At 38.4% G+C, this 14,840-nt stretch overlaps 1 protein-coding gene across 1 annotated transcript in view; it reads left to right on the top strand.

Moving 5' to 3' along the window:
• The window catches only part of LOC124122061 (homer protein homolog 2-like), an 84,604-nt gene that overhangs the window by 5,238 nt on the left and 64,526 nt on the right, over positions 1-14,840 (top strand). The window lies entirely within an intron of this gene.

Genomic DNA, 14,840 nt, shown 5'->3' with positions numbered 1-14,840 from the left:
ATGACAAAAAGATGCTTTTCAAGTATTATATGGTAGTGTAATGTATTGTTAAACAATGTTGTAATTGTATTACATTGTTTCTGTTGAGATTCAGTTGAAGTTCATAGCATTGTGTTTTAACAATAATTAGTTGTCATGAATGTATTACTATATAATATAAGCAGTGGTGTGGAAGTTCTATATTTTAATGCTTTTGGAGTCATGTGTAATCAGGAATCTCTAGAATAGCTATAAACCACTCCAGCATGGTATGGAACTTTCTAGAATGTATTTCAATGAGACCACAGAAGTGGACTTGCTCCAGGCCTCAAAGTTGCAACTAAAGCGGTCGCCAATGCGACCAAAATATCCTTTTGTCTGCTGACTAAAATTCAGAGGGCGCCAAATGGCTACCTTGAAAAATATCTTGTGACTAAATTCTGTTGACACAAACATAAATAATTGGATTGACATTTGCGACGCCATTTTCTTGATCGCCAATGTTTTCACAGCCGCAGTGAAACGCATATACCGTACTCATTGTCTTGTTTCATTAACATTCCCGTAGCTTAATGCAGCATTACGAGGGATGCAGTTACGTAAACTCGTTCAACATCGTCGGCCGGTACACCAGCCAAGAAGCCTTGAGTCCCCAGACACCGTAGGCCGGTAAACCGACCAAGCCATAATTGAGTAAAATAGTAAAAAAAAATATTTATGAACCTACCTGCATTTATCATGCATTTATTGAATCTATCACATTTCACAATGTCTGAAATATGTATTCCATTTCAATTTATATTATTTTTTCGATAGACTAAAAAAATATCCACTATTTCCCAGCAGTGTTATTGAAAATATAATTCTCGGACACACACTTTGACAACGGGTCCACATCAAAATGTCAAAGAGCAAAATAAAGACATTTCAAGCAAATCTTTAACTATATTATACAAAGTAATAAATACAATCAACAAAAATATTTCTAAAAGTTGTCAAACTTACATTGTTACTTACAGTTGTTATTTCCTTCTTTTCGTGCCATCGTGTTTAATGTACCATTATGTCAAATGACATCTCGGCTGTCGTCGCTGCGATTTCTTGGCTCGAACACGATGTTTGTATGCCAAAATGTATGCATGAAAAATCTATGTCACAGCTCGTAACCTAGCATGGTACATCCATGAAGTTCCATATTTTAATATAGATCGCGATTTCCTGCCTAAAAACGTTAGGAATAACAAGATTTAACAAAAGTCAAAGTCTGAAATTCATCACACACAAGGACAGTACCACAGCTGTAATTTGATTGACTTCCTTAGGTCACATGCTCAAATTTGACCAATCATGAACCTTTTAGCAGATATCGACAAGAAAGCGACATTAGGAACCAATTTTTATCCAATAAAATAGCATGTTACGACCATGTAGATGAAAAAACAAACTTTCTAGCAGCGTGTCATATGACAGTCTTTAACAAAAGTGTTATTGATACGAAGTTTCAAAAACGGAGGTATTTCTTCATGTTACTGAGCGCCTTTGACAGGAAATAAATTATATAACTGTTGCTAATTTAACAAAAGAGTGAACCTGGAACAATATTCGTTGCATAATGAAACTGTAACACCATTTACAATACCGGTATTCGCTTTCAATGTCTTATCACTTTGAATATATTCAGTTATGATGTAAACACACGTTGTCGAAGACCTAGAAATCTGTTAATGGCAGATTGTTATGCTATTTTATTTTAGTTGACAATGGTCATTGGATAAGCAAGGATATACCTATGTCATCTAGTAAAATAAATTGTGTCATTGTTCGAGTCACAAATAACACAAATAACAAAAATACAGTTTCGACTAATATACAGTTTCAAGCCTTAGGTGCTATGACTTGTATACATATTATTATAGTTATTTGCTAAAAGATAATTTAAAATGTTTTTGGCTACCTAAAATTTAGGCTTGTCTTGTTGATTTTATCAGTGGCTACCTGGAAAAAAGTACTTGTAGCCATATGGCTACTAGTTATAAAATTAAACTTTGAGGCCTGTGCGCATGCCTCTCTCATCTTACATTACATCAAGACCAGCAGTTGTGGGATCATATTTTCACCCTGGATATCCTGCCTTGGCCTGTTTTGGATGCTTGAACACTGTTGCTGCTAGGCATCTTCCCAAGGCAAGAGAGTTAACTGACTTTAAAAGTCCAGTTTCCACCCTTGCCGGACTAGGCTGGAATTACTGTGCTTGATCGTAGGGCCACCAGTGGCTATTACCAGTTATGTCCCTTCTTAGCCTCTCCTATGGACTAATCAGATTCTACCTCTCGCATCACTTGCTTCACACAAAATGGTGGCGCCGAGTCAGGACGATCTGATTGATAATCAAGATCTATATTGTGATAAAACGGGTCTTACATCGCCAAAATGCATCAAATCACGTGAGCATCTCAATTAAAAACATGAAAAGATTTGGAAAATATCTGCTGACAACGAGTTGGCGGTGCACATGCTTTGCAAATCCTACAATCGACCGCAATCTGCATGACAGTTTACGAAGGGGATTTTGATTTTGGTGCGCGATTTTGATTGGACTATGCATAGACTCGTTAGTCCAGCCAAAATGTAACTCCATAATACTAGCCTAGTTCGGCAAGGGTGGGAACTGGACTTTTATAGTCATTTAACTCTCTTGCCTCGGGAAGATGGCTGCTAGGTGAATATTATCATGTCTGACTTTAGTGCTGCTATCAATATCACTGCTATATTTCATACTGTCATTGTAATTGTACACAGCCATTGAATTCACTGCCATTCTTTTGTGTACTGCCAGTGTAATTTACTTTGCAGTAATTTGTATTGATTTGTAAACCTATTTAATCATGTAATATATTCGGTAACTGCATCACATTTCTGGGTTTTGTTGGTTTCACACTGAATTCTTTCGCATATAGATTTCACGGTTAACTTATTGTTTTAATTTGGGAGTCGACATGTAACATAAGAAATAAACCTCCATGCTTCATTTGATAATGGCAAATATATGTGACATGTATCAGCTTTCGAGAGGTGTATCAGATTGCAATGAGGACCAGGCACAAGCAGTTTTTGTACACGTGGAACAGTGTGTCAAAGACATCATGCTGTACAGAGTTGTGTCCCTTTGGGCAGACTCCTGTAGTCATGTGTTCGAGTCCCAGATTTAGCCCTGATTGTGATTGTTGGTTTGTCAGCACCACTCCCATGCTCACACGTTTCACCAAAGAGGTAATCCTCCAATACCTGCAACAACACACAGAGACTCTCTCCCTTCTCTCCTACCACAGATGTATGCTTGGCAGCAAGGTAGGATACATCAGCCTCACAATGTACGAGTGAGTGAGTGAGGTTTAACAGTTTAACAGTATTTCAGTTATGTCACAGGACATCAGCTTGATTTGGGAGGAAGGACAGAATGTTTTAATGAAAGTCTTAGATGTTTGCCACCTTGGGTATGGGTATGGTACTGACAAACCTTGAAACACCAGACACTGTGGACTGTACAAAATCTGTAAGAGGTTAATGCTTCACAAGTGTGCAACGGAACTCGGGTTCTGTGAATAGGCTGGTCTTGGATCCACTAACAACACCTTCAGCCTTACTAATGCTACCAGGATAGGAAAATGCAGAAGGTTGATTTAAAGTAGGTCAGCCAGTGTTTGACAGTGATCAAGAATTGTCAGTGGTCCAAAGTGCCAGCTGGTCCTTTTGGATCTCTACTAGATGCAATGGTGCTCCCCAACAAGGGTTTTAAAAGGTTACTTCATAGAATGAAAAACAAACCAAGAAGCAACCACTGTCCCACACAGGTACAACTTAAATTACTGTGTTCATCCCCAAAATAACACCAGTCCACCAGACCAGCATTTATTGAATTTTGCTGGTCCTAAAGAAAATATACTAGACTCGGATCAGCGGACCGGTGTTAGTGTCGAACAATGTCAGCACATAAGGTAAAAGGAATACGTTTTTATTTCTCGTAAATCAAACAGGTTTAATAAGCATGAAGTCATATTTGTGTTATAACATTATTTCGCAATGCAATGGACTTTCTCTTCTTTTTGCTGATGATAAAGAAATACAGTTGGGATTCATTTCCTCCATGTGTCATTCAAAATGTACGTCATTTCTGTGTATATATGTAAAAGGGTATATTAAACTTCAGAAATTGGCACTAGTCCTGTAGTCCTTGCCAAACTGCCCAATAGTTACAGATTAGTAGAAATTTGCCATTTTTATGGGTTATGTGAAATGTTATCATTATAACATGTATAAGGACTAGTGGCAAGTCAAAAAGTGTTAGTTTCTACCGCTGAACTTGTGATAGATCACATGATACTGGTGAGCTCATGCAGTCTCATTAAAATCAGACCTTAGTTCTCGCTACCGCTAAACAAAGATCTGAAGACATCCCATTTTGGGTCACGTCAGAACGACCTTTCATCCGACCATTCAGAGCGTCACTTACCAGATTATGAAAGTGACAGTCGGAATGTGATTTCTAATCATGCAACCACAAAAACTTTAACACAGGGTATTCCAAACGATAGTTTCTAATCATGCAACCACAAAAACTTTAACACAGGGTATTCCGAACGATAGTTACGGGTTTAACGACCGAATCCATACAATCTAGACTATCTATTAGCCATTCCAGAATGTTCTTTTGTTCAGGTTTCAAATTTGTAATGGAGAATTTGTCAAAATATGTTTCGAAGCGTAGTCACAAATTTGAAATTAGTGCCGTAAAGCTGGAGAAAGCTGCCTTCCGATTGGTTATTACATTGGTCGGTCAAAGTTCGGTCAAAGTTTGCGCAAGGTCAGCCTGACGTGACCTGTAACGGGATGTCCTCAGATCTTTGTTTATCGGTAGCGAGAACTAAGATCTGTTTTTAATGAGATTGGAGCTCATGAAACCGCTGGATAGATTTGTCCACTCTAAAACTGTTAGCATCAGATACTTCTGTCAGGGTGAAACGATAGCATGAAGTATTGATCTACAGGATTCTATAAAGAGCTCGCCATGATTACATGATATGATACTGTGGTTACCATTAACTTCATGTGGTGTTGTCTAAAAATGACAGGCTCATCCAAACTTTGCCAGTGAGATGAAGACGTGGATGTAATAAGCGCTGTCGTATCTGTACATTAGTGTCAAAGAAAGTTTGTGTTTGTGGTCCCACTTTCAGCTGCAATGGCCGATGATGATTATATTACAAGCTTATTTCATGGGGGATTGGGTTTAATTTTGGATTTGACACTCTGTTTGATTTAGGCAGAAATAAAATACCCTATTTGTGAAGGAGATATTGGCAATATGGATGAAACCGCCTGTAGAGGAGAGTTATTAATAAGGATGGCTGTATTTTAAGAGCATTTATCTTTTTCTAAAGCAAGTATTATCTAAAACCAGGATGATTTCTAATTGAAAAAATAAGGGGGTATGGTTAGATTATTTTACACATGGTTCACTTTATAACATTTTATGCAAAATTCACACTTTTAGATAGATGTAGGGATATCACTCAAGGTTGTTACAAAATTGGCTAAAAATGTATAATTAATAGTATTTCAATTGTTTCGATATTTTAACGACATATGGATAAAATGTTCATATTTGAGAACACATTATAATTACTATGTGTACGAGGAGTAATTTTATGTCTGTTTGTTGTTTAATGCTGCACTCAGCTATATGATGCTGTTCTGAACCAGACAATCTAGTTATTGACATCCTGAGCATCGATCTACACAATTGTGGTACAATGGTGCTAAGTTTAGAGGAAATGGATAAAAACATGAGCATGTGCCTGTTTCCCAAAAGTGAAGTGACATTCCGATGATATCATGCAGTGTTGTGACATCATGCAAAGAAGTTACCATGCAATGACGACATAGTTGAAAGAATGTTACAGCTGCGATAGTCCCATTCACCATTCGCCATAAGCAACATACGACCTTTCAAAAATTGGAATTTCTTCACTTTTTGTTGTAACAGAAATTAGTGTCCTTGACAATTGACTTTTATTCTGCAATTATAAGGTACACTGCTTCACATCTGCAATAGGACCTGTGAAGATCCGGGGTAGAATAGATCTTCAACAACCCATGCTTGCTGTAAAAGGCGACAATGTTTGTTGTAAGAGGCAACTAACGGGATCGGTTGGTCAGGCTCTCTGACTTGGTTGATGCATGTCATCTTATCCCACTTGTGTGCATCGACGCTCATGATGTCAATTACTGGATTGTCTGGTCCATAACTAATTATTTACAGGCTCATAATAGCTGGAATATTGCTGAGTGCGGGGTTAAACAACAAACAAACTATCCAGGAGAGGGATATTCAGGTTGCCACGTGGTTATGACATTCTCTCATGACACTGACAGCCTGGGTTTAATGCACCACATGGCTACAATATATGAAGCCATTGCTTGGGCATGGCTTGTCTGCAGCTAAAAGCGTTGTAAAACTCACATGACAAATCCACGAAATAAGAAAGTGAATAATTAGGGTGACATCCCCTTTGTCATTCATGACAAGTATGAGAATCTATTGCTGATTGTAAGTTGTCGTGAATATTGTCCAGTCCATGAACACATTGAAGCAGGGCTGAATAATTCAAACAGCCTTGATTGATTTTAAACTATTAGACGATAGTACAGTTATGTCATGGAGCCATTGCTGATAACAGTATTATACGATAGTTCTGTTATTTCATTAAGCCTTGGCTGATAACATTATTATATGATAGTTCTGTTATTTCATGGAGCCTTGGCTGATAACAGTATTATACGATAGTTCTGTTATTTCATGGAGCCTTGGCTAATAACAGTATTAGATGATAGTTCTGTTATTTCATGGAGCCTTGGCTGATAACGGTATTAGACAATAGTTCTGTTATTTCATGGAGCCTTGGCTGATAACAGTAGTAGATGATAGTTCTGTTATTTCATGGAGCCTTGGCTGATAACGGTATTAGACGATAGTACAGTTATTTCATGGAGCCTTGGCTGATAACAGTATTATACAATAGTTCTGTTATTTCATGGAGCCTTGGCTGATAACAGTAGTAGATGATAGTTCTGTTATTTCATGGAGCCTTGGCTGATAACAGTAGTAGATGATAGTTCTGTTATTTCATGGAGCCTTGGCTGATAACAGTAGTAGATGATAGTTCTGTTATTTCATGGAGCCTTGGCTGATAACAGTAGTAGATGATAGTTTAGTTATTTAACTAAGCCAGGCTTGATAACGGTGTGAGATGATAGTTCGGTTATTTCACTAAGCTACGGCTTGATAATGGTGTTAGACGATAGTTCAGTTATTTGACTAAGCCATGCTTGATAACGGTGTCAGATGATAGTTCAGTTATTTGACTAAGCCATGCTTGATAACGGGGTTAGACGATAGTTCAGTTATTTCACTAAGCCATGCTTGATGACGGTGTTTGTCGATAGTTCAGTTATTTCACTAAGCCATGCTTGATAACAGTGTTAGACGATAGTTCAGTTATTTGACTAAGCCATGCTTGATAACGGTGTTAGACGATAGTTCAGTTATTTGACTAAGCCATGCTTGATAACGGTGTTAGACGATAGTTCAGTTATTTGACTAAGCCATGCTTGATAACGGTGTTAGACGATAGTTCAGTTATTTGACTAAGCCATGCTTGATAACGGTGTTAGACGATAGTTCATTTATGTCACGGCATGTCAGCCTTATCCGGAGTGGATGTCTATGTGAATAACAAGTGCGGGGATTAGTGTGCCCTGGATATAATGTACAAATACCTCGAACCACAACTTGCATGACTTTACTTTGTTGCATAGTTGAATTTAGTGAAAAACAAGATGTGTTTTCAGATTGGCTGGTGTTACTGAGTACAGTCAGACCCCGTTGTTATTTTGAATGTATCAGTATCAAACCTATTCTCCAGTCACAGTCACCTTACTATATAAATTCATGTAAATTTGACCGCTTATCTTAAATTAGAGATAAACATACATAGCGCTAGCGCTATTTCGATAGAATTTTGTATGCATTTGCCACATTAACAGTTTTGAGGGTAATTCTATCCATCCTTAAAAATATATATGATTAAAAGGATCGAGCAGCAATGTAAACATAAAAAACTTTGGAGGGGGGATTATACGGGCGGAAGTCTTTCCGTTTTGAGAAGCACAAATAAGCATTTCACAGAGCGTTGAGCAATTCTCTTGTACATATCTGGTACTTTTCCTTGCACAATCATCTAACATAGCTGTAAAAAGTAAATTGCAGCTGGAACCAATTGTACAACCAATTCTGTACTGATCTTTTAATCCAATTGTAGATGGTAATCTTTACTGACCACTAATAGAGTGAGTTGATATGAGTAACAAAATGGCAGCAGTTCCTGCAGGTTACACTAAAAGGTTAAACTTAAAGTAATCAAGCCATGTGAGGTAACCGTTTCCAAGCAGTGAATTGACAACATTGAGGTGAGAGTGACACTTTAATATTTTTGTCAAATGATACACAAAATAAAAATTAATTTCGGACGAAAGATTATCACACTTTTTGCAAATTAAGAGATACCGGTAGGTGAGTGTGAACAATTCAGTTGTTATTCATTTGTTATTGATCATTCCCTGAAAAACAAATTTCAATTTGTCATCGCATTCACATGTTGTGTTCTTAATTTATCATGTATGCAGTCATATTGCTATGGATCTATAAGATTGTTACTTGATTTGTCTTGGTGTCCATGCCTCGCTATCTCAAGTACCTCGACACAGCTATAGATAACCTGCGTATTTACATAAAACTATTCAAACTATTCGATTCCCGACATGGGTACAATGTGTGAAGCCCATTTCTGGTGTCTCCCACTGTGATATTGCTGGAATATTGCTAAAAGCGGCGTAAAACCATACTCACTCACTCACTCACTCACTCGAATATCTAGAAGTTACAACACAGTCCCACGAGGTTTGAGGTACTGGGGTCCCCAACTGTAGTCAATGTCCACAAATGTCATTTGGAACCAACAGCATGAGCACATACTCCAAGTCACTTCACTCTTAAATATATGAACATTCTTGGTTCAATAGTTGATCTACCTATCTGATCTTAAACAATAATCTTTGAAGAAGCCATTCTTTGCTTGTTGTGGAATCCCAATAACGAGATGGAAATCTTGAGAGGAGTCATATTTGCGGACAATTAATTAGAAATGATACATGTGAAGAATACCAATCACAGTCAACAGTTCTATTTCTGCACAGACTACTCCAGACCAATGACATTGTTCTCAAGCAGAAGACTTTTGTTGTGTGGTGATCAAAGCTGGTAGAAACCTTTAATGACCCGTGAAGATTCCGGGGGGGTAGAATAGGTCTTCAGCAACCCATACTTGCCGTAAAAGGCGACTATGCTTGTCTTAAAAGGCGATTAACGGGATCGGGTGGTCAGGCTCGCTGACTTGGTTGATACATGTCATCCATCCCAATTGCGTGGATCGATGCTCAGGATGTCAATCACTGGATTGTCTGGTCCAGACTCGATTATTTACAGACCGCCGTCATATAGCTGGAATATTGCTGAGTGCGGCGTTAAACAACAAACAAACAAAAGAAACCTTTAAGCAATGGCTACTTACTGTCTTCATCATACAATGTACCATCCATGAAACAATTATACATATTTGCAGTCCGAGTGTTTCAACAACACGCAGGTATATGTGGCAGGTCAGTTATGTCAAGACATGCTCAATGTTATATGTCCGATTATGTGACTTGAGAAATATTTAAAATAATTGTAATTACGTATTCAGCAGATGGAGCATGCTGATGCGATCTTGCATGACAGATTTGTGGTTGAAATTTTAAGCGTGCAGTGCCCAGACAAGGATGAGCTTAATTGCTGGGACTATTACAGGAAATCCGTCATTAGATTACCGACGTTGTGGGCGATTAATCTGTACTGGTTCATAAACCACTGTTTGATGTCCTGCAGTTGGGCCCATGTGGATAGAAACATCTTGATATCTCTGTATGAGTTCTTGTTTGAGGCTGGAAATAGTTTCCTCCTCTGACCATGAATCGGCAGCTAATGGCCCTCACACTGATAACATGGGAGACAATTTTTTTTATGTTAGTTGCCTGTCTCTGCCAGGTTTTTCATCACAGTAATAGATACCAATATTATCAGGCGTTATCAGTGGTGAAGCAAATACATCTGATGCTGACGTAAGTTTGATGGGAAAAGACGTGTGAACAAAAAATGTATTGATGGATTGCATTATTATATATAAGGGGACTTTGAAAGTCTGAGTAGGCAGTCCCACCATTCAGGTCACTTAGAAAACTTATGTCTGCCAACTCAAATGTATTTATGTATACCCCTCAAAAGAAGTTAAGAAACACCTATGATTTTTAAATGGTTATATTTCATCTGTCATGACATGCGATTTGATAAGATTGTGTGTTCATGAACTTTTGCGTATTTTTATTAATCACACACTTAATGAGCACCATAATGCTCAGCGACAACACCTTGGCCTCAATGGAAATGGCTACCACATCACAGACACAAGGTTAATGAGGACTTTTTGGGCATCTTCAATGTTAAAGTTATATATGTTGCCACTGGAGCCTAGTCAGTTGTGTTTTGTTCTTGCAATTTAACCTATTATACGATCCCGAAAAGATCTGGGGTAGAATAGGTCTTCAGCAACCAATGCTTGCCGTAAAAAGCGACTATGCTTGTCGCAAGTGGCGACTAACGGGATGGGGTTGTCGGGCTCGCTGACTTGGTTGATGCATGTCATCGTATCCCAATTGCCCTTGATTGATGCTCATGATGTCAATCACTGGATTGTCTGGTCCAGACTCGATTATTACTGTCGTCATATAGCTGGAATATTACTTTGTGCGACGTTAAACAACAATCAAATAACTAAAACATATTGTTTGCATTAGTCGTTTGTGGGGAACACCAGTTTTTGCTTTCAATGGAATGAGAAAATAGTTGTTTTTACGGTTATTTATCCTTTTCATTATTTCAGGGTCAACTGAATCTGTAAACCAATTAGCGGAAGTCTCACTTTAGCCGTTTCTGTCTGTCAAAAGTGTTGAGGAAGTCTGGTTTTAATATAATATGCTCTTAGTTGAACACATCTGGGGGTTAGGCTAACACTTAGTCTCTGAAAATGTAATTTTGATAGAAACAAACAACTCCGTTTAAATTGAAAAGGAGTCCCAGTGAGGTGGGAGAAAATGGAAAACCATTATTTAGGGCTTTAAGCATTACAGTAAGGGCTGGGCAAAAGAGAAAATAATATGGTTCAGGGACTGTGAGACAGGCTATCTTGGGTGTAAATGTATTTTTACTATATTTGCATCGCATCATGGCAGTAAAGTGAAAGGACATTGATGGAGTAACACAAACATTGTTCCTGTTGCCATGATTACAGCCAGCATCCTGGAAGTGCTTGATGATACGCTAAGTACAGATGATGTATCACTTGTTGATACTTAAGTCACATGTTGTGAAAAGTTTGAATATTGAAAAGTGATGTACGAGACCTCATGTTTACCTGTAGTTACCATGGTTACAGCACACTTCCCTTCATGAAATAGTCTGTCAGCTGGGTCATCATTCATCTGTCTAGCAGGTGCTTGATATATGTTACAGTTCATGCCTCAGTCACTCATTCAGTCTCTGGTTAATTATGATTTTTTTATTTATTCATTTTATTCCAAACTGTAACATCAGCGGTTCATGAGACCGCCGAATGTTTGTTTTTTCAAATAATTTCAAGTTGTTCCAGTGGCACAGTAATGGAGACTGATGTTTTTAGTTACGAAACAGATGTTAGTGTCAGTATGTCAAAACACCCCTGTGTTCAGTCAATCTGTCATTACACAATTATTAACACTTGTTGCGTCCAGTCAAACCTTGAATGAGTCGTTTAGCTGTGGCACATCTATTAAGTCAGATGCTCCTGAAAAGTGAGCAAACAGTTGGGTCATTATCTTTAAAACTGTCATCATATCTGCCAAAGATATTGCAAGAGGAAGCCCCATGTGTTCTGTTCGTAATATCCCCTTGAGTGTATATGAAGTGTATCAGTCCAGACCTGGGGGAGATACAGCAAGAGGCTGGGCTGCTGGCATCTGACAGTACCTCTCAGAACTTACAGCAACTACAGGGACATATTGCATTCGGTGCACTGTCCATGATGGCCTGAGACGGCCATTTTACTGAAGGTTGCTGGTTCCCTATCTTGGTGAGATCTGTTGATGGGATGAATCTCTGATTACCACATGGAGATGGAGACTGAAGCTTGTGAGGATACTTCCTGATAGGTTATATATATTCATGTGATCTTACTTCTCTTGTACAAAAGGGAACAGCTCTTGAAGCAAGGCGATATTGAAGAGTGCTGGTAATATTTTGAAAGACTGGAGTAATGGTCTGATAATAATCTTCCAATGGTTGGTAAAACAAGTTTGAAAGTTTGCAATTGCATTGGACGTAATATGTTGTGAAGGACAACCGGATCCATGCACATTTGATTGTTTGGGTTGTTTTTCAATTTGATTGGACCAGTGGATTTACTACAGATGAAAATGTAAATCCGCCAAACTGTGAAATGACCATTTCATTCTGTGACCACCATGCCGGAGAAAGGAAGCCTGTCAGCTGCAAAGCAATTAATATTGACCCAATGTGAACTTTATGAAGAGCTAATGTTTATACACAGATAAACATGACTAAGAATAAGTTATAAATTGTGTGGACAAGTCAAGTGTTCTGATATTATTAATGAGATTCTTTGTTTGTCCGGTCATTGATAGCCAGGCACAAGTGCCGAGGAACTTGGATGAGACAGTAGTTTCACTAGGAGAAAGCCTGGGATCCTTATACGGAATCTGTTGGTCCTGTGTTCATCCGTGAAACATGTCTGTGTCATGTCTCTGTTTATCAGTGACTTTTATGATGCCATTATTCCACGTGGATGTAGTTTCTATCATCTCCCCCAGAGCTGATTATCTAGAACCCTTCTGTTGAATAGAAATGTTTGGATTTCGTGACAGAGACCATTTTCTTAATGATACAAGCTTGTTACGATGACTGATGTTAGTTCCTGTAAAACAATGATGTAGATCTGAGGGTCCGATTTCTATAAACATCATTCATGTTACCTTTGAGGATAAGGAGTCCACATGGATGTGATAGATAGGAAGCAAGAGGAATTCTGCAACCTTGTGATCAATAGTGAAAACTAAGACAGTTTGCAAACAAAACCCTTACTGTGTTAGCAAAAGGAATAATGAAGCAGACTTAGTCTCTTCTTGGCTCATGGGATAACTGACTGTTATTCCTTCCAAATGTTGTAGCAGTATTTCTACATATCTGGAACACCAGATCACACATTGGTGTCAATGATGTTGACAGAGGTCTGACTAAATCCGCCTGATCCCGAAGTTATCTGTCCATGATGACAGTGTTATCCACAATGGGTGAAATATTGAAGGAAGTGACATGATCTCCTTGAGATCACTATCAGCCGCTGACCTCTGACATCGATATTGACCGTTGTGATCAAGATGATCAGTTTCCAGAACATTCCGTCCACGACGTGGCTGCATCAGATGACTCCCCTGCCAAGATCTTTCCTCATTGGGCAAGTAGCGTCTTGTTTCTTACAGGATTAAATACTCATGTTTGGAAAAACATAATTTGCAGTTCATGATTCTCATTTTCCTTTTTTTTGTAAAATGAATCAGCGTGTTGCAATCTCATTGATTGGAAACTGTTGTTCAATGGAATTGGAACCCAGAAATCTTCTGGTCTTTTTCACTTTATTTAAACAAAAAATTTGATAACTGGTTTTTTTTAATTCTCAAAACAGAATTTGAAAAACAAGGCATTCAAGTCATCAAAAGGGATACAACCTTAATGATTAGTTAAAGTTTTATCCATATTCATGAGAACAAAATAAATTTTACTCACATTGTGCAGACCAGGTGGGTTCAAATGTTTCAAAAGTAATAGTCAGCCATTGTGTCAGGACGTCACAGCAGTCCTGAGTGACTGTGAGAGTTCACTCATGTCCTGATCAGAGATTGTAGTCAATTACTAGATTACTCCTCAGTGCCTTTTTTCTTCTTCCATATTTCTTGGTGATACTTCTATTTCTTCCACCAGTGCTGTACATAGAACTTAGAAGTGTGAATCATTTGCTAGACACTGCATTTAGTAGGGCATTGTTTATAGCTGTTTCCATGATGAGAGAGAACCATTTGATCCTGCTGTTTACCAGCCTCTCAGGATCGTGATTTATGTCCACTCCTCTATATCAGTGTCAGGATATATAGACTGTATATCATGTGTATTATGAAGGGCATATGATCAGAGCTGTAGGAGTTCGGTGAACAGCTTTCATGGACCATGGAGTGGACTGCCTGGCAATTACAGCTCAGGGCCCCGTTCCACAAAGCGATCATGGTGCTAAGATGGTCGTAAGTCACATTCTTTAGCAACGGCTTACGACAGTCGTAGCGCTACAATCGCTTTGTGGAACCAGGCCCAGAATGGTTCAGTGTTATGATTCCAAATACAAGGATTTCATAAGTAGGGTCAGGTTAATGGTAACGCAACAAAGTATAGAGTACAGGAAACAAAGGGAGATAATCTGCAAATGGGTCCAAACAAGGTGGATGCAGGCACATGGGTTATCCCATTGTCCTGCTTGTACAGGGGTTTTGTAACTTGGTTTACAGATTTTATTTTTAGAAGCCACAGGTGGTCAAATAGTAACCATAAC

This window comes from Haliotis rufescens, unplaced genomic scaffold (genome assembly GCF_023055435.1).
Source record: "Haliotis rufescens isolate VD_foot unplaced genomic scaffold, xgHalRufe1.0.p SCAF_1, whole genome shotgun sequence".
NCBI lineage: Eukaryota > Metazoa > Mollusca > Gastropoda > Lepetellida > Haliotidae > Haliotis > Haliotis rufescens.
The sequence above is the reverse complement of the archived record's forward strand: the minus strand, read 5'-3'. Positions and strand labels throughout refer to the sequence as shown.